The sequence below is a fragment of the Rhyacophila brunnea genome, unplaced genomic scaffold (genome assembly GCF_057557595.1).
Source record: "Rhyacophila brunnea isolate RB1 unplaced genomic scaffold, BYU_Rbru_1.0 scaffold_9, whole genome shotgun sequence".
Taxonomy (NCBI): Eukaryota; Metazoa; Arthropoda; class Insecta; order Trichoptera; family Rhyacophilidae; genus Rhyacophila; species Rhyacophila brunnea.
Window position 1 is genome coordinate 15259744 of NW_028233361.1, and position 22918 is coordinate 15282661.

Below are 22918 nucleotides of genomic sequence, written 5' to 3' on the forward strand. Positions count from 1 at the left end.
ACAGGCTGGGTGTGAGTGACATTGATTTTACATTGCAGAGCAGTATATCGGTATATCCCATCACAGCCCTCTGCCTTCCCAATATTGAATAGCCACACTCTTAAACTCAAGTCTTAAAACTAACTGGATTCCAGAGTCCTAGAAGGCTGTTAAATACCATCTAAAGAGTGTATGTATACGGCGGAGCAACGGTATGCAAGCATGATCTGAAATGACGCAAGGCTTCTTAGAGGCCTCGTGTGGTGTCCATATACTCCAACAGACGGACATGGCCGAAGAGATTAAAACTAATAACTACATATAAAAAAAGCTCATCCAAGATGAAGATACCTATATATTCTTTTTAAAACTGCAACAGGTCATGAGACCCAATGACAGTAGTGTAGTGAAACATTATTTAAATTAGTAATATAAATGACACAATCCCAAAAACCCAGGCTTTGAGAAAATCACTAATCAATAATTTTGTTGGGACCTCACCGGGATCGAACCCGGAGCGAGTGAGAAACCATTCGACACGCTTATATCTCCGCAATATGCGTTAGAGTAAGATAGAATTTCTACAGCTGAATTAAATATTTTTTTGTAAACGTCGCCGGTAAATATTGATTTGAATGATTAGATTCATTTAAAAACTGCGAGCACGTGTTGTTGACATTTATTGTTTTTGTGTTAAATATAAAGTTAGTTTTTAATTTTTAATTAATTTAGTAGAAAATATAGTTAATATTGTTGTATGGAAATTTGGTAGCTCAACTGAGAAGCAACGTGATGGTATAACGTTTCATAGTTAAGTTAGTAATAAACACGGCTTCATTTTGCCGAACAATAGCCATTCTCTTTATATTATTACTCTGAAAAAAAAACAATATTTTGTAAAAGGGTACAGAAGATTCTTCGACATAGCATATTATGCAATTTTCCATACCGATATAAGCATACATCTACGTGACCCAATTCAATTCGAATTTAAACCCAACATAGGTAAAATTAGTATTAGGAAAGATTATTTATTCAAACATAACACTATTATTTTTTTCTTGTATTTTGCCAGGGTTGTATGAGGGATAAGCAGATTGGGCGCATATAGCGAATGGGGTAGATGGTGGAGAGCTGCGGGTAGATGGGGGTAAACTGAGAGAGCCATTATTCAGGATCAGCCTGTCGAGAAGCTGAAGAGATGGGGTGGAGGCCGTCGAATACAGTCACGGATTTAGAAAACTTTAATAATAATAAATGACAAATCTCTTCAAGGAACGCAATTTCTTTTGAATACCTACGAATATATTATTATTTAAAATCTAAATTATTAGAAAAATATATTAAAATGTAGTTTTCGCATTCTATCGCAGAATTTTTATTTCTGACTAGGTCAGGCACACAGAACAGATAATAAATAGAATTCTGATAGGCTATATTATACCAATACAGTACATTTTGACGCATGATTTTGAATATGTGAGTGTCATACGAAAATAGTCGCGTACTGACTGAGCGAGCAGCCTCGCCATAGATATTATGTAAAAGCCTCGCGAGGCAAAATGCTCAGTCAGTCAGTACGCGACACGCCCGAGGCAAACACACGCGCAACCTCGCCCGAGCATTGTCACGACCTGATCCAATCGTTGTCGGTTTATCGATGCTCAAAGGTGCTGCGCGGCTGCCTCACGCAGCGATTTTCGCTAAGCAAATACCCGAAGCTGTTCTCTTAGTTAGTACGCGCCTAATGAACCACACATTATAGACGTGCAATAATGTGTGTAATACACCAATATTAAATAGGCGTCAATGTGTAGACGGATAACAGTTGTCAGTATTCGACGTAGGTATAACGTATTCTTGCCACATTACATTTATTCCGTATTCTTCCTTACTCGAGATCGGTAGCCTGCTTCTCTTTACCCGTTAGGTATTTCACTTCCTATTATTTCTGAGTTCAATGGTCAGACATATCAACAAGCTTGTATGGCTCATGATTATATAGATAGACGTTTCCAGGTGGCGTCCAAACAGATGCCAAAGATCTTTTACAAGACTCTATGCTCAAACACCTGTAATTTCTGGAAATTACTGACGGCTAAATTCTACGTACGACTAACTACTACGACATAAATAGTACACATTAAACTTTGTCAGTCATACTTATTTGTTTTCATTGAACTAAGAATACAATTAATTGGAGATGGAATTGGTTACTTTTTGAATATCCTTGTATATTGCAAACCATATTAGATACTAGAAACAATATATTAACGCCCACAATGGTCGAGCGGCTAACGCGTCAGTTTATATTGTTGTGTGTCCCAAGCAAGTAAGTATGACTGGCAAAGTCTGCTTTGTTTATTTCCACAGCCTACCTCTACTATTATGCTTTAGTTTAGGCAGGGTTTAATTGAATTTTAAAAACTAACCAGCACCATCTGAAAATTGTAGCCTAATTTCAATGAAAACAAATAAGTATGACTGACAAAGTTTAATGTACACTCTTTATGGCGGATCTAAACAGGATACTTTATAATTATTAATCTAATTCTAATTGAATGAAGTTTGGTGTGCAGTATTTATGTCGAATCCTGACAGCCTACCTCCACACTTCGCCACTGTACTGTAGTAGCGACAATTTGATGAATGGTATAATAAATTATTTGGTGTAAAAAGAAGGAAGAATATATCAGTATGCTTTATTTGTTTTATGAATAAGTACATATTTATTTTAATGTCACTTTTAAATTCTGGCCCGTAAACAATACTATACTTAAGGTTGTTTCAGGGTCAATTTCAGTAATTTTGTCATGTTATATCCTCCTGTGAGAATACCGTTGTGTTTTTAAATTCATATTGAATGTGATACCGCTCTGCACAAAAAACGGGAGACTGGGGAGGGTGGCGCCCGATTTGCTTATCGCCAACGCACAGCAGAGACGAGAGGAGGCTGGGGTTACTCGAGTATCGCCAAATCCGAAATCGCCGCCGTAAACTCGGATCAGCCTTCCTTTTTATTATTGCAGCAGGTAAGAGATAGTAGCTACCCGGTCATTTCCGCATTACACCTGTGGATCCAATTCTGCCGACTGTGCGATGAAAAGACAATTTTTTAAATACTTACGTTGAGTCGTTTGTGTATCAACGGCATTATTTTAGTCATATTAAGAAAAAAATACGCATTTAAAGAGGAAATTTTGCATTGTAGTGCTAATAATAGTATCCAGTAATAACATTCCAAAAGGCAAAAATTACCTGCCATTTTGTAAAATGGCGAATGATTTTTATTCAAATAAAAAAATTAAATAGCTTTCATTAAAATAATATGTAATTTTAAATTCTTATTATCTTTTATTTGAAACATTTTCCGATATTTGGATCAGTCATGAAATTTGGCTGAACAACTGAAAATTATTCGCAATTTTACAAAATGGCGGCCGTAGCACACCACCTACGTGTTTATTTTTTGTATGTTACTATTGGATACTAGCACGATGCATATGCAAAGCTACCACTTTAAGGGAAGTATTTTTTAAATAAAACCCACATGACTAAAGATGCAATCTTAAATGACTATGCACATACAAAATCATTCTTGCATTATCAGATGATTGTTGTTGAAAGCCGAACTATACGGTTATGAGTGGTATCATGAGGAGATGATCCAGAATGAGCTATCTGCTGAGCGCTGGTTCAAACTGTGAATGATAAAATGTCAGCATTCCGCATTAGGAAAAAACACATGGATTGTCTAAAGAATAAATTTGAAAACTTCATTCATTATTTTAGGATTCCGCACAATGTCAGATGTTTATTGTAGAATTTCATACTTTTGATAAATAACGTAACCTAACCTTTTTTGGGAAAAGCACCCACTGTATGATTCAAATATTGTGTGGAATAGTTTATGCTATGTATCAAGTAGCGATTGTCTTTTTACCCATATAACAAAATCGATTCGTCAAAAGATTTAAAAGGGAGCATTAAAACTATTTAAACCAGTTAAACAATTAATAAATTCTACCACAATCTTAAAAAGATGCATATTTCCGTACAAATGCGCACAAAGCATAACAATTCTGCCAGTTACGTATTTTGTAGATAGAATTTATGGATTCTATTTTAAGTTTTCATCGTGGACGGCCTCAAAATGAATCAGGATCTATTTTTCAGAAGGCTATCGATTTTTACCTATACCATTTTTTGGTAATCTTGAATTAAAAATCGCTGCAGAATGTCACGCGATTTGCCGAAACGACTGTAATCTTCCGGTCGCGTTAAATTGAGTTGTGTCGTTCGGTGTAATATGATGAGCAGATCAGATAAAGATATCCAGCAACTTGATTGAATGTCATTACATTACCCTGAAAGACATTTTATTCCTCTCTATATTGTAGAGTTGTAACATGATGGTGACGTTATCAATGTAGAGGAATCTCCGGGATAATGAGTCCAATGTTAAATTGTAATAATCACCATTTTAGTCTGTCGTTAGGTATAATCAATAGGTTTTTTTCCAATATGAATTAAACCAAAATAATATTTTTGTCTGCGTAGGATTACTATCTAAATTATATAGGTATACTTCGCGGATTCATCAAGAACCTATTTTATTAGTCGCGCATATCAGGGGGGGTGGGGTCGCTCCAGTATCGCTGGATATGGGGAATGCACCCGGAAAAGTGCGAGGGGGGGGGTCTGGGCGTGGTAAGTGCGGAAATCAGTGGTTCTGGCTACATTTTGTTAAAATCAATAATAAATTATTACTTATGGATATTTTTTCAAAATGGACCCCCCTATATCATTTTTTTGTGCGCGCCTGATCTCATAATATTCGTATTAAATAGGATCATGTAATTTTTAATATGTACTTAAGAATGAACATTTCTACTTTTTAATTCGTCAATATCATACATATTTATCTGTTTACGATAGATTTGCATGAGGAGATCGAGCAGACTCAGCTAATGTATATTATGGGCAGCGGCGATTTTTTTTGACGCAGATGACGCAATCGATTCGTCAGAAAATTTAAAAGGAGACCTCGAAATATTTCAAATTAGTCAAACAATTATTTTAAAGAAATGACCATGTCTTATTCTAAGAAACTCATGTGGGCTTCTATATAGTGCATAATTGTATTAAGAGCGTACTTCAGTGAAACGGCAAATAATTTTCAACAGTAGGTGCGACGAAATTTCGCACTCGTTGCCAATCGGAGACCGACAGTCGAGGTGTGCGCACGTCGATCTGTTTTGTCATGGCGTCGGATGAATATATTCTTAAATCGTGTAAAGATGACTAAAAAACTTTACGTATGTACTTGAAAAAGAAAACATGTCAATGAATATACTATTATTATTAGTAATATAACAATAAACACAACATTAAATGGACGCATGTTGAATTTTTATGACAAATTATATTTGGTTCGGCACGCGTCCTAGCCACGATCTTTTTAGACCATGCCTCAACTGAAGTATAGCCTTAACATATTTTCTTATCTATCTGAATGGTTAGTTTATAGGTAGGTTATGTTCCTATAAGGATTGGATATGTCAAAAGAATATTATGTTAAATGAACAATATTATTAATTAATATATTTTAATATATATGCAACCCATATCACCACATCCCTGAACCCAGCAATGTTTATGGAGACGATTTTATTTTTCACTTACTGTGTCCATTATGAAGCCGATGAATGAACATTATATAATTGATTTAATAAAAGTGAACTTTCTCTTGAGCTTTTGTCTTCAGTCATTGTCGATATTATTCTGATTAGCAGTCACAACTTTTAACAAGGCAGCTTTTTGATTGAGTACAAATTATTTTTACCGTTAAAAGTTTCATAAAGTCGGCCCATTTATTATGTTTATTAGCAGATGTATAATTTCAATTCTTTTATCTGTCGCTGATCAAAGGCAAGGGGGAAAACAGAATTGTGCAGAAGAGATAAGATCAAAGACATTCGTTGGCGATCACTGGAAATACAACTTCCAAAGGAAACGAAGCAAACTTTTCTAGGAAATTAAATTGAATTTCATACAGTACACAGGTGGACTTTCAGGGCGTATACATTATCATCATTGACTCTTCAGTCCAGTGTGGATTTAATACACCTTCTGAAGAGGTGTTCACACATGATTTTTTTATGAGAGAATAAAATGCTTGTTAGCCATTCCATTCAACTAATTAGATCCATGTTCTGAATTATCTAAACACCAGTGGCTGAGAGTAACTCTTGGATGTAGATAAGCTGTACAGTGCATAGATCAGTAGCGAACGGTGGAGGTAGGCTATTAAGAATCGCCATAAATAAGGCACATTAAACTTTGTCAGTCATACGTATTTGATTTTATTGAACCAAGACTACAATTTACAGATGGTCTTGGTTAGTTTTTAAAAATCAATTAAACCCTGCCTATATCAAACCGTAATACTTTTAGTATACTTTGGGTGATACGACAAAGTTTTGCACACTTTTTAATTCATACTTATTTGTTTTCGTTGGATTAAGAATATATATTAGACATATTGTTGGTTCGTATTTTTAAATTCATTAGGTCCTGCCTAAATCAAACCATAATAGATAAAAAATATTATTATATCTATAAAATATCCAAAGTTATGTCTGATTTGATTGCAATATTTTAGATATTTTATAGATAGTCGAGCATTTTTTGACCATTATTTATTACGGCATGGTTTGCGCAGGGCTTAATTGAATTTTAAAAACGACCAACACCATCCGTAAATTGCAGTCTTATTTCAATGAAAACAAATATGTATTACAGACAAAGTTTAGTATGCACTATTTATTGTGGACCTTAACAGCCTACTTCCACCCTTCGCCACTGGCATACACTAATGATAATGTAGAATAATATTGTAGAATTGATGGTGTAAGTTAATTTTACAATTTAATTAAATCCCGAAAATAAAACCTTTAATTTTAAAGCAATTAAATGTAATATGATTTACGGTGTACACAAACAAATCTGTTTTTGTAATAATGATCTAATTTGTAATTATTTGCTTGAAGGTTGATAATGAAAAGCGTATTATGATAGTTCTCCAGCAATTGTAACGATATTGCATACAGAAAATGATATTATATGTATTATTACAACATTTTAAGCAAGAGTATTGGTGGTGAATATACGACACAGCGCATCTAAATTTATTACATAACGTTAAATGCATATTGACGCTGGAAAAGAAAAAGGGCGTAATCCGCACAAATCAATTTTTACAAGAGGGACAAAAACGTTTTTGTTATGGTTTTCAGTCAAAATTAATATACAAAATAGACATAACCTTGAAGTGAATGATAATAATTAATTTGGTTTTTTTTATCCCTAATCCGTTATAAATTAAGTATTGAATTAATAAAAAAAGCCTATAAAATGTTAGTCCTTTCATCTTTTTTTTGTTTTTTTTTTTTAAATTGCTATCTAAATTTAGATAATAAATCGGCATTTGCAGCTTGCATCCTTTGGACACCACGTGTCTTTGGACGCAACGTTATTATGCAATAAAACCTATTTTGAAAAAAACTGATTGAAAAAATGCTCAAAAAACGCAACAAGTTGGTGATAATCTTTACCACTTTCTTGGTTTTATTTTCTTGCATGATGAAATGACTAAAGTATGACAGCCACACATAACATCTTCGTAAATTCTTCCTAAAACTCAAGTGTTTCCACATGCCATTATTTTACAAGTCTGGTCTCACTAATAGTGGACGAATAAGCATTAATAGTAGACACATGTGTTAATTTTAATAAAATTCCAATGATATCTTAAGGGGGGACATGCTCGTCGAAGGTCAAAATTGAGTTTTTATCGTATTTTCAAACCATGATCCTGGACACTCCTTAAACGTTATAGATACTCTATTTATATAATTTTGAAGCCTTATTATCCTTTATAGTTATTTTAAACATTTGATGACTGTATAAAGTATTTTTGTTACATAAAATAGTATTCTTTTAAACCTCTCGCTCTAATGTTTCAGAATATAGTCATATTTCGGTACATAACTGTGCAGTGGTGTTAAGATTTTTTACATTTATTAATTTTTAAACGCATTTATAAAACCATTAGTATAATTTATTACGAGATATTTTTTGTAAAATATTCACGATACAAAATTATATTGATAATCTCTGTGATCCCAAATTTGACAAGAATTAGGCATTTTATTATTCAAAAAATCGGCAAGATTAACACATTTGAAGATAATTCTAAAGATACTTATTATAAGCTATGTCTTTGACAATTCAAGTGTGATAAACATCTTATGAATAATGATTGCTTTATAATAATTATTGACCTAAGAATAAGGTAGTGTTTTTTTGAAATATGCCATTTCTTTTGTCATTCCCCAGTAGTTAAGCTACAACATACGGCCGTAGCCATAAATTGACAAACTATAATTGAAGTAGGGAGTAAAATGATATTGACGCGCGTGTTTGAACATGTACCGTTAAAAATAAAAAATTAAAAAAATCGGTTAGGTACATGTTCAAACACGCGCGTTAACATAATTTTACTCCCTATTTTATTTATAGTTTGTCAATTTATGGCTACGGCCGTATGTTGTAGCTTAACCACTGGGGAATGACAAAAGAAATGGCTTATTTCAAAAAAACACTACCTTATTCTTAGGTCAATAATTATTATAAAGCAATCATTATTCATAAGATGTTTATCACACTTGAATTGTCAAAGACATAGCTTATAATAAGTATCTTTAGAATCATCTTCAAATGTGTTAATCTTGCCGATTTTTTGAATAATAAAATGCCTAATTCTTGTCAAATTTGGGATCACAGAGATTATCAATATAATTTTTTATCGTGAATATTTTACAAAAATTTTCTCATAATAAATTATACTAATGGTTTTATAAATGCGTTAAAAAATTAATAAATGTAAAAAATCTTAACACCACTGCACAGTTATGTACCGAAATATGACTATATTCTGAAACATTAGAGCGAGAGGTTTAAAAGAATACTATTTTATGTAACAAAAATACTTTATGCAGTCATCAAATGTTTAAAATAACTATAAAGGATAATAAGGCTTCAAAATTAAATAAATAGATTATCTACAACGTTTGAGGAGTGTCCAGGATCATGGTTTGAAAATACAATAAAAACTCAATTTTGACCTTCGACGAGCATGTCCCCCCTTAATTAGTAGGTAACTATACATTTAACATTGTAAAAGTAAACATATTATTTAAAAACTTTTTTTTTTCAACGAATAATTCACAAAATTTAAGAATGTAACATTCTAATTATTGAACATACATAATTTTGAAAACACTTCTGAGAAAATATATTATAAGCAATAGAAAAAAATCCTTTTTTTTCTTTGAAAAAAGTAAGACACGTCACTTTGTTTCGTGATGGCGACGGGCGTATTAATTCTTCAATCGTGTAAAGATGACTAAAAACGTTACCCATTTACTTTAAAAAGAAAACATGTCAATGAATATTTATTATTATTGTTACTAATAGAACATGGTGTGTAAAACTCCCACCTCCGCACCCGTTATGTATATGCAGCCACGTCATACGCGGCCGGCTAACATAACCCTTATAGAACAACAAACAGAACATAAAATGGACGTATGTTGGATTTATATGTCAAATTATATTTCGTTTGGCATGCGTCATTTGCACCCGCGACCCGCAATCCGCGCATCGCCTAGCCACGATCTTTTTAGACCGTGCCTCAACTGAGGTACAACCTTAATACTCTCCGAAGCGCTTTCCAAATTGAGTTACTATTGGCGATCGGCTTAACCTTATGAAACACCTGTGTCGGATAATGTTGTATTCTGTGAAATCTGTCGTGCGGCAGAACTATGTTATTACTACGATTCTGAATAACAAATAAATATTTATTTTACGCCAGCTCATACTTTGTCAATGAAATGACAGATTTCGCCGACCACGTGTCTAAATGTATGTCATTGTGTGAAAATTTTAAATTTAGTATAATACACCCCTGCTGGAAATTTTACCTAAACAGCCGTAAAATTGTAGGATTGTAGATACCTTTTAAAATTATTATTTGCCTTTGAATTTTGTTTGATGCGTTTTAAAAATCATGCGACAAGATAAACCAGGGCTGTACCAATCCCAGAAAAGTAAATCAGCTGTGAACATTTTTACTTTCAATAATTTTGAGTAACACACTGCGGTATGGATTAATGCATGTTGGGAAAACACTTAGAGATCGAAAAAGAAATAAAGTGAGTAACAAAAATGTTGGACTTGGTACAAAATGAAGTGACGCACGAAAAACAAGATCACATCTGGACAAATTTCACCCTCCAGTGTTATCAAAGAGATATTAAAATATTTAGGTACAGGGTGGCCAATAAAATGCCCGGTAGTATGTAATAATGATGCTTAGCACAATTGCACGGCAACGAGTGATTAAGCACTGAGAAGAGTGGAGAAATTAAGACGAGGCCTTCATCTATCTGTAAATAGAGTAATTGAGGTGGTGAAAGCGATCATAAGTTTTATATAATTATGTAAGTTCTTTATTTAAAGCTAATATTCGCGTTGTCTGTTTTAATATTCAATATTTATATGTTTTTATAGAATATAGAAAATATTACTGTCGAAGGATGCCTATTGGACATGGGTAAACGATGCATCCATAAAAAAAGAATAAACTCTTTTCTGGAGTATATATATATATATATATAATATATATTGAACATTTTTTTTCCCCCGACCATGTCCGATCCTAATAGGATCATATGGGCCTCCACAGAGTAGAGGTTTTGTATGAACAGATTTTGGTTTTTACGAGAAATGTATGGAAAACATCTCATGCATATACCCACTAGAAAAAACACCATTTTATAAAAAAATACGACACCACGCGTCAGTTTGCTTTTCCAATTAAGCTACGGGCATCCTACTTAATTACCACTATTTTAACTAATACGAGTATTTCTTACATGAGCTGTTTATCAATTTTGTCGACATTATAAAATATAGGTAGGTACTTAGTACTTACAACTTATAACAACCTTATAACTATAACAATATTATCCAAACTGAAACTTGGCCTGATAAACTAAAATAAATTTCAATTAATTGCAATAATGATCAAATCATTTTTGGTGTACCTGTTTGGTATCAAAGCCAAAGTTAGTGATAATTTTGATTCTAGATCCTAGTGCATGGTTTATAAACATTTTATAAGAATTCTTAAACAAATTTTGCCATTTAAAAAAAATTCTATAATCGAAAATGTTATTGTGTAGATAGTTTCGTTAAAGAATTCCAAGAAATAATATTAATTACAGTATTGATGTATTTGACAAAATGTTCAAAAAATCTAAAATTCCTATTATGTAGCTTTTGGTATAATTGAAGTAGGCAATGATTATACGTATATATTCAATTGCAGACGTATTATGAGTATTTAATAATAATTTGATACAATCGCTGTTGTGTCAACCCTGAGCTCAACCGGTACACAGAAAAATCACAGGTAAATACATTTCTGTATTTACAGAATTTTGTCCTATCGCCATTGATTTATGACAGGGTTACCATAAATCGTTCGCGTAAATGGCTCCGTAATTCCCATTATTTATCACACCATATTTCTTTTTTTTACTGTTATCTCAGTCACGTCTATAGATTGTCAAATTATAGATGGTACATTTTATTATTCCAAAATCAACAAAAGCACAGAATTCTTCAATCTGGCAGTTCTCTCACTGCCGAGGTCATATTAATATGATTATTATACACGTTTCTTAAATTTTATTAGTTTGTAGGTAACAAAGAGTTTGAACTATAACCTTAGGGGTCTTACGAACTGTGTATTACACCACTTGATGGCGATACCTTTACAGATTTAATGTGGTCGAATTGGTAACTGTGTTGGTATTGGTAATTGGTGTTGGCGCATTGAAACATATCCGGCTATAAACTGTTGTTTAGAGAAACTCTTTTGGCAGCTATTTTGACTTTTGGATAATTTTAAGTATGTAAACTATGACAAACGTGATTTTTGTGATTGTTCATCAAAATATTCAACATAGGTAATGACATTCGGTATATTTGACTGTCTTTTTATATACAATAGTTTATGGTTTATTCAGTCTCTCCTACTACTCTAATTTCACAAAACAATCAATTATAGCTACATGTAACTATATTATGAAGTCAATATAATTTATTGATAAAAAAATATCATCCAAGAAAATTCAAATAATTGTCGGAAATATTTGCACAAGTTATAGAATGCGATGTTTACTACAAAATGAATAAGCATTGCGAAATAACAAGTTAAATTATAATTAATAACTTTTTTCATAGCATGTTTTATCCTCCGAATTCATGGCATGACAAGAGTCATCATACTCATGACCAATGTTCCCTGTAAGGTGCACGCACACCTACCAAAATATGTCCGCACACATGTTTTCATCCCCCGCACAGTCGTCACACAAAAATACTGTAAAAGAAAGTTTCCTTTGCCAGATTTTAGTTTTGCTCGAATGCACGAAACCATCACATGCACAATTCTTCGACTCATTTCTCGGAAGGCGAAGGTCAAGTACGACTAACGCGAGAACGCAAGTGAAATTTTACGCCGAGTGGGATAACTATATCTGCTCCGTTCTATCGCATGCATTTAACATATTTTATCAACGAATACTTTTTTATTTATTTCCTATATTTTAAAGGGAACGTTGCTCATGACATGGAGATATGGATGCCAAACCAGAGAATATCACGGAGAATTGAAGCCTTTGAGACGTGGCTGTATGTCCTCAAAACTCCTTTAGCTGACAAGTTGACAGAACATATTGATGTTCTCAAACGCAGAAAACTACAGTAAAACCTTGGTCACAATTTGACAGGACAAAATATATATTACGTAAGTTAACATTTTATTCAACGTATACGATGGGGGTAGGGACTTACCCGTTCCACCGTTTTGTGTCTTAATTCCATATACCTACATACTTACACCTAATCTTAATCCGGTCGGGCTATTTTTAATTTTAGGCGTATAAAATATCACTGCTCTATGAGTGATTTGAACCCAGATGATGTGGTATTTATTAGCACTCATTTATTTAACATCTTACTTGCAATGCCGCAAAAGGAAATGGAAATATTATAACAAGACATCAAATGAAATTGGTGAATTTACTTTGCACTTCAAATCGATTTGGGTTTACTGTGGTAATAAAATGTGTGATTTAACATTTTATAATCAATTTTGGAAACTGTCTGATTGATTTATTATGTAAAAATATTAAATATAGATTAAATGTAATATTGAAGCCTCTGTGATCTTTTTTTAATGAAAATCCGATGATATTACGTATAGGTTTTTTTTACATTATTTTCTTAAAATAAGTTAGGCTTTCCGTTTTTAATTTCGATAATATTTCATATAAAATATTGTAAATAGAGTCCGTATTCTTTATGCTGGCGTGCGGTTTCCCAGTCCCCCCCTTTCCGTTACAGCATCTTAACACTGTATTCCCTTTCGTTCCCTCCCATTGAAAACTTGCAACAGTCGAACGCGATGACACAATGCTTTCCGTCCGCGAGCGTTGTGACGTGAACGCCAGCATTAAAAATACGGACTCTACATATGTACCTACTCTTATATTGTAAGCGTGAGGTAATGAAATTCCATTATTTAATATCAGAGATTGATAACCTTTTTATGTTGGGTATGTTTACAAAAAGAAAAATCGAAAATCCCAACGTCCCACACCTCTTTCTATTTCAACCCTGCAGTGCATATAGCGATCTTGTAGCATCACTGAAAGGTAGAAGATTGATTTTAGGTAGGAGGTTAGGGATGGGAATTGGTTACATCCAGATGGTTGGAGCAGACCCTTTTTTGAGTTGCTCCGCTTCACTTCCGCTCCGGGACCTAATACTTGCTCTATAATTAATAGGTATTATATGTATACAAATGTGAATAAAACAAGTAGTTTTGAAATAAGGTAGGTACGTATAGTATTCATCATTTTCGTTATTAATTCTATTAAAGAAAAATTCGGCAGCAAATCGTCTTTCATTATCTGTCGCTTCTGTCAAAAAGGGAAGTATTTATTAATTACATTTCAAATAATTTCAGTGTTGCAAAGATGTGTCGAATATAATTTTTCATTTGATTTTAGGACGAAAATTAAATAATAAAAAAACATCCGGAACAGTGGAGCACTGAAAGTTTTCGATGCCTAGCTTCGCTCCTGTTCTGGGTTAAGCTCCATTGCTCCACTGCTCCGTGCTCCGCTCCAACGCTCTGGTTACATCGACAGTCGCTTATAAACATAATAATATCCATCTTGGTATAGATAATTTATTTTACAAAGGCACCATGGGTACGGTAAAAGTGATTCGCAGTTGAATTGTAAATGTTTGCTGGCATTTACAGTTTGAGACATTCATTGTAGCAAAAATTCTAATACACACGACGCTACAGTATAACAAATTACCAATATATGTTTATATTAATGGAACTGCCACAATAATTCCATATTCAAATGCTGCCAGACATTTTGGCGCTATTGCTCTGTTGCTTAGAGTCTTAAACCAATCAATTATTCAATGATAAACTATTGATTAAATTAGAGTACGCGACATCAGCGAGTACTTTATTCAATCTTCATGTATATGTTGAAATGTACATTACGTATTTTAATAAAGTAGGTTTTCAAAAATTACAGACTCCCTTGTCAATCCAATATGTACCTATTCTGGGAGAATGGTTTCATTATCATTTACAAAAAAAAACTTCAGTGTTTATATTATAAGACTGTTTATATTCTTAATCGAATTCCAATAAATTATTAATGTTTAAAATTTGTGTTATGGTATATTACTATATTGTTATGTAATCTTAATACAAATAATTGAGGTGATGAGCATCGTTTCTACAAATTGTCCTGTAGTCGTAGTATATGCAGATAGAAGATCATTAACTCATTTGAACATTTTTTTTTCGTAGATAAATAAACTCACCAAATGATTATGCCGTAAAGTACTCCCACGATGGCCGCACGGCTTAAGCGTCGGACTATAGCGTCGTGGGTCCCAGATTCGAATCCTGGGTCTGGCAAGTACACATATTGTTTTTCAATTTGTATATGAGTCAGAGTATGGACCTAATAGGTTGAGCAGCTGCCTGACATCCATTTCTCGTAAAAACAAAATTTGTTAGTACAAACCTCCACTCTGTGGAGGCCCATATGATCCTATTAGGATCGGACATGGTCGAAAAAAAGTAAAGTACCTGGGTAGCAACAAGGTATTTTTTTAAAATATATAAATTTCACATTAACATTCTATTCCAATTTCTATGGTTTATGCACAGAACAGATTAATAAATAATAGAATCCCGATAGGCTATATTCCAATACACTACATTTTTATGCAGGGTTTTTAATGTGTGAGTGTCCTACGAACATGAACCACGCATTATGGACGTGCAATAATGTGTGTTGTAACCTTCAATACACCAATATTAAATGAGCGTCAATGCATAAACCGAGAACAGTTGTCAGTATTCGACGTATGATGTATTCTTGACACTTGTTTAGGTTTATCCCGTATTCTTCCGCACTCGAGATCAGTTGCCTGCTTCTCCCATTATTTCTGAGTTCCCTGGTTTTATTACATTGGAAGTCCGGTAGATCAACCATTTTCTTTTTCTTTATACTGTTCTTCTAAACAATCTAAACACAGCATTCAAATTTATGTTTATTTGACAATTAAATAACAATCTAAAAAATCTCGTATCGTAATATACCACTTTCTACAACATTTATGTGTGCTGCGGATTGAATTAATGCACTTGAAACTTACTTCGACCAAGTTTAGTAAATCAACTTCAGTCTAATATAAGATTGTGAATTATATATACATTAGCGTTTTCAACATTCTGTAAATTAGGTAATTTTTAAATAAGTCTTTATTACCAGCTACGTCCCCTTGCTAAAAATCAGTAATGCATTATTACCTATATTACGGATTTTCGTAATGAACCCCCCCACCTATCCCTCATAAAATTTTCAGTGTAAGCATCTGAAAGAATGTCATAAAGATACCAAGTATAATTGTCGGGATATCTTCTGTGAAATGAGAGATTTATTTATTATTTCAATAAGCATTATAATAATAATATATTCAACAACGTTAGTCCTAATACTTCTTATGTTAAACACAGATTAGAAATGCTAATATACCATAGTTAGTATCTTGTGTATAGTTGCTACATTCTAATAAAAGTCTCTGAAGTAAGAGATTGGCTTTAGGAATCCGGATTAAAGCATATAAAAGCAAGAGTTCAAAACTTACTTTAAATGCAGAGTGGACAATCGCATTTTTGAAAGGATTAAAAAAACGAACGGACGATAGATTTTTTTTGAGTTTTTTTAAAGCTACTTTAAATTCTTAGTTGCTGTCTATTAATTTTTATCAACCTCACTCTACATTATTGACAATTGAAAATAAAAATCATATGAAAGACGAAAACGTCAGCTGCAATTTAAAAAAAATGGTAGTGTTCCTTTTTCAAATAATTACAAGACAAAAAGAACTTTTTATATACCACGTTTTTTAATTTTCTGTTGAATCATATAAACTTAACGTTTCTATCAAGTACAATAAAAACTTTTTATTGTACTTGATAGAAATACTGAATAAATGCAGAATAATGAAATTTCATTTTGACACTTCATATTGATCTCCATAGTAAGTCTGCTTTAGAATACTGTCTCCTTTTATATTTGGTTTTAAATTCTCTGCAAGTTACATATTTTAGTATTTATTTTTATTATTAATTTTAGATATTTTATAGATAGACAAGAATTTTTTGACTAATATCTGTTATGGCTTGGCTTTCGCAGGGTTTAATTGAATTTTAAAAACTAACGGACACCATCTGTAAGTTGTAGTCTTTTTCAATGAAAACAAATACGTATGACTGACAAAGTTTAGTGTGTACTATTTATAGCGGATCTTAACAGCCTACCTCCACCATTTGCCACTGGGTGGGCTGATTTGGAAAATGCGAATACACGGGACATTTTCAATAGGAACCACTCTTCAGAAGTATGAATACTGATATTTGATATGAAAAAAATGCGTTTTTCAATAATATTCTTTCAACATGTTCTTTTTTACCACGTTTTATTAGCTCGTATTCTTCTTGTCCAGTAGTAATTTTTTCTTGTGTATCCAGAACATATTTTTTCTTGTTTGTCCAAGATTTGTATTGGACCAATGAAGATTTAACTCACTTCCCGCAAGCTAGACATTTGAAACTTTTAGAATATATCAGAACACGACGACAATGCATTATTTTAATACTTTTAGCCATTTTAAGCAGAATTGAATTCATTTTCAGTTAATTCTGTTTTGTATGGAAAGTTATTATTATTGGTTGCTAAGGGGGTCCTAGCAACTAAATTATTAATATATACGTGCGTTACTATGGAGATCAATATGAAGTGTCAAAATGACATTTCATTATTCTGCATTTATTCAGTATTTCTATCAAGTACAATAAAAAGTTTTTATTGTACTTGATAGAAACGTTAAGTTTATATGATTCAACAGAAAATTAAAAAACGTGGTATATAAAAAGTTCTTTTTGTCTTGTAATTATTTGAAAAAGGAACACTACCATTTTTTTTAAATTGCAGCTGACGTTTTCGTCTTTCATATGATTTTTATTTTCAATTGTCAATAATGTAGAGTGAGGTTGATAAAAATTAATAGACAGCAACTAAGAATTTAAAGTAGCTTTAAAAAAACTCAAAAAAAATCTATCGTCCGTTCGTTATTTTAATCCTTTCAAAAATGCGATTGTCCACTCTGCATTTAAAGTAAGTTTTGAACTCTTGCTTTTATATGCTTTAATCCGGATTCCTAAAGCCAATCTCTTACTTCAGAGACTTTTATTAGAATGTAGCAACTATACACAAGATACTAACTATGGTATATTAGCATTTCTAATCTGTGTTTAACATTAGAAGTATTAGGACTAACGTTGTTGAATATATTATTATTATAATGCTTATTGAAATAATAAATAAATCTCTCATTTCACAGAAGATATCCCGACAATTATACTTGGTATCTTTATGACATTCTTTCAGATGCTTACACTGAAAATGTAATGAGGGATGGGTGGGGGGGGTTCATTACGAAAATCCGTAATATAGGTAATAATGCAATACTGATTTTTAGCAAAAGATGGAAGCTGGGATTACATATTATTAACTAATGAGAGTGATAAGGCGACGTTGGACCTGACTTGGTCACGTGCTGCGGATGCCAAAAGAGAACTTCAAGCTGGCTTGCCTATTCTTCAAGCCAACCGGATTCCGGCGTCCTGGAAGGAGTATATACGGCGGACCTATGAGACGCTAGTTTGACCTGGAACGATGCAAGAAGACTTGCGAGCGACAGGGATTCTTGGAGGCGCCTCATGGTGTCCATATGCTTCAACTAATGGGCGGATATGGCCGAAGAAAAATAACTAGTTTAATTTTTATTGGTAATTTTGATGTGCCAGATGCGATTCAGCTAGTTCAGAAAATGTAAAAAAAATCCAATAAACCCCACTTGCTACTTAATGCACCCCGTTGCTTCGCATTCTCAGCCGTATGGCAGTTTTGGTATCTCGAAAGTTTTGTATAACAGCATTTTTTTCCTCGATAATAATTTTAATTTAATTTGTTTTAGATGAGATGAAAAGGCGATTTTCGTTGACTTAGATGACGTAATCGATTCGTCAGAAAATTTAAAAGGGTCCTCGAAGCAGTTCAGTAAACAAAATTTAGTAATAAATATTACTCATGCCATAACAATATAACTTGTTATTATCGGTCCATCATTAATAATTATTATTTTTAGTTACAGATTGTGATTCTAGGAAAGAGGTAGGTAGGTATATTGTTAGTTATACCAGGTTAGGGTATTACCAGGTTGGTAGTTAAAGTTATGGTTTTATTTATTATTTTATCATACGGGTCTCAAAACCAGTCATTGTGACGTGTCCCATACTAATACTATTTAAAAACAATAAAATTGCATGAATTCGAACCATTTTTAGGATTCAAACCTGCAACCCACTACGGTAGAGCAGAGTTTTAGTAGGTATGACTCGATTGTTGATTGGCTTATACGAAGAGTTCGTTGACGTTAGTTCGTGATCGGTTCTTATGAAAGAAAATTATCATAATAATATTTGTACGTTGTTACTTACGTGTGTTTGCACAGAGTGCATCACATTATTATCATTTATCACTGTGGAGTTATCATTTTTATCACCTACATTAGGTAAATATTTATCATCCTGTGTCGATCAACGTTTACAGTGAAGTTTCAAGTCGAATTAAATTTTAAATTTCAATAATCTCGCTTTGGTTCAGATTCTAGACGTATTTAGAACATTTTATTAATCACTTCTTGTGTTACCGAATCAGAGCGATCTTCTCTGCTGTCTGCTAACCGGAACAGTTCTGTATAGTTACACTAAACTTGAACACATAAGTTCTTGAGCCACCTAATATGGCATCTTCCTGTGCTATGTTTTCTAGTGGTATTTGTAAGTGTAAATATTTTGTTTTTATACTACGTAGAACAGTGCTGTTGCCAGCGCTCGAAATGGAAAAAATACGAACCGGACTGCTCAATTATTTTCCGAAAATTCTTCTTCTTCTTTCACCCTGTCACGCCGTTTAAATACTGGTTGTTATATGCAATACAATAAATATGTCTGCAGACATTGAAGACGTCACAAAGTAAGCAAATCGGAATGAACCGGATCGCATTTTTTTATTTTTCTATTAGACGGACCGCGTGTATCGAGAAGTTTACTGGGGCTAGGGTCTCCCGTGTGCTCTGGACTATTTCGAGCGCTGGTTCTTAACCCTTTCACATTCGCTAGAGAATGTCAACATTTGTTACCCTATTAGTCTAAGGAATTTAAAGATATGCCTATACAGCCACATCCAGCGCTCGAAATGGATAGATTTACGAATTGGAGCGCCCGTTAATTTCCCAAAAATATTAAAATATTCACATATTTTTAGGTATATTTTATAAAAATAAGTGTGTTAAATCTTTTGTTATAATAATAATGATCTACCTAGTTTAGACAATCTAATTAATTTGTCCACGAGACGGATCAATAATCTCGAGGAATTCATGAACCGGAACTGCGCTCCGGTGCGCTCCAGTCCATTTCAAGCCCTGGTCATATCTCAAAAATTTTAACTCTTCGTGATATTGGCCTGGTTTATCGTCCATACCTCATTGCCATAGAAAAGAATTGAAGAAAGAACAGATCAAGGCGTGTCACTATGAGAAAAGAAAGGCACAGCCCTTTATATCTACATTTACGTAAAATAAATATAACGGAATATCATATGCTACATGATTTTTCTGTAATGCCGGAAAATCATAATTACTGAGACCTACCCACCCCAACATAATTGAGACCACAAGAAATAATGCTTCCAAAGCCCATTAGTAAATTTTTGCCCTTATGAGTCAGTGCGTCAATTAGAAGGAGGAACCCCTACAGTTACATGAACATATTTTATTATCGGTTTATTTTTCATACTATGTATATTTATAGTGCACTTAGCACTGTATAACAGCTTTATTTTATTTGTTTCCTTTAGAGTGTAGAACTACGGTTATGGACTTACAGTTGCGACATTTTCGGTTGTATACCTTCAGCGAGTTATTTTGCTCTCTGAGACCGTGATTGACACTCGACAGGCCGCACATACGACTTTAAACTCAAATTACTAGCTATTACCAATTGATTTGCATAATCTAAAAAAAATTAACACACAGTGACATCTGTTTGGAATAATTATGAAATACCAAGCCACAAATTATCGGTATTGAATCGATTATGGTAAGAGTTTCGCTCTACATTCAATGTGTGTCGGTACAAATTTGTGGCTTGTCAGATACTGCCATAGTAATATCGTGTGAGGCATAGAAAAGGTTAAAGAGGATGGAAAGCCGTTTATTCCAATTATACATTTTATAATTGAAAATAAAATTTTATGTTTGTAGTTTTGACAATCATGCGATAATAACCAAAATAGCTATTAATTAAAACTGACATATTATAAACTGTAAAATGTAAATCAAGCAATTTAATTCTAATTTTGATTTGACATTTGTGGAAAAGTCGAAATAGCTATGGCATAAGAAATACTAATTTGAAAATCTTAATGCAGTGTATTTTGAAAACTATTTTCAAATTGAATTCTACCAATTCGTCGTTAAGAAATAAAATTACTTTTGTTATTTATTTTATGAAAGTGCGCAAATACAATTATTAGTATTGCACGGGTAAATCAACTTTACCTCTCATGAATCAGTGAAGGTCCACATAATTACAAGATTCTTCTTTATCATGGAGATTAAGTAAGTTTACTAAACTCTTTAACAACATTCATTACTGTTAATTGCCTCAACACGCAGTGCAAAACAAAAATGATTGCACAAGGTCCACTATAATAGTCAGGCAGTCACACAAAACCGTAAACTTCAATGGTAGTGCAAGTCATTGCTCATACTTCGAATGCAATACGGTAAAATCAGGGAACACAGAATTAATGGCAACTGAAATACCTAACGGGTGTGGAGTAACAGGCAACCGATCTTGAGTGTGGAAGAATATGGGATAAACTTAAACACGTGTCAAGAATACACCATTCCTTCGTTCTTACAACTGCTCTCGATTTATGCACTGACGGTCATTCAATAATGGTGTATTTGAAGGTTGCAACACACAATATTGCACCTCTATGAAGTGTGGTTCATTTTCGTAGGACACTCACACATTCAAAACCCTGCGACAAAATGTAGTCTATTCGGGTATAGCTTATCGGAATTTTATTTATTCATCTGTTCTGTGTATATAAGTAATAATATCATCGCTCATGGTCTGACATGGCTCTAGCCTAGGGGCCTGGGCTCAGGGGCGGGCTGGCATGTCGGGTCAATCGGATATGTGAGATAAACACACTTCACAAAAAATATGCTCCAATAGTAAAAAAAAGTCCTATTTTACAACGAGGTTATTAACATTAAAAATGAGATGAGAATGAGAAAGAGAAAGATGCAATTTTTGATTGTTTCGTGTTGACTCGAGAACTCCATAATTCAAGTCGATGTATTAAAACTACAAAAAATCGCTAAAAATAAATTGAAGGACCTTACTTTTACCTCTAACACAATTTTTAAAACGCTTATATTGTGCATCACACATGACATTAAAGTAAGCGATGGGTAGGGGGGCCCGCCAAAGATCCTGGCCGAGGGGCCCGCTTTTAGGATATGGGGGCCATGGTATTTTAACTCATTACTTAGAGTTACGGTCAGAAATCGTTACCTACCCATGAACCACATGCACGATTATTTATTTTGCCACATAAAGTTATTTTCGTAACCTTCATTTATAGTCTGCTTTTGATAAATTCACAGTATTTTACTGAATTTGTATTTATCTAGATCAGTGACGTGTGAGAAGACATACTTGCAAGATCTCCATCTTGTATAATTAACTATTTGCATCATTATTATTTACTACTGTCATTGGGTCTCCTCTTGTAGTGGTTTTAAAAATATTTATTCACAATTTATAAATTTATAGTACTACCGATAGTTGGAGTATGGGTATAAAACTACGAATCTACGATCACGTGGTAAACGATTATGTTTCTAACCGGGTGAACTATCACACTATAAGGCTACTTACTGTACCGAGAAAACAGAACGCTTATGATCACAATCTGAAAAAAATAATTTCCGCACAAAGCCTGTGTCAGTGGCGTCTATCTCGTTTTTGAGGGGTGCTTCCGTGATTCAG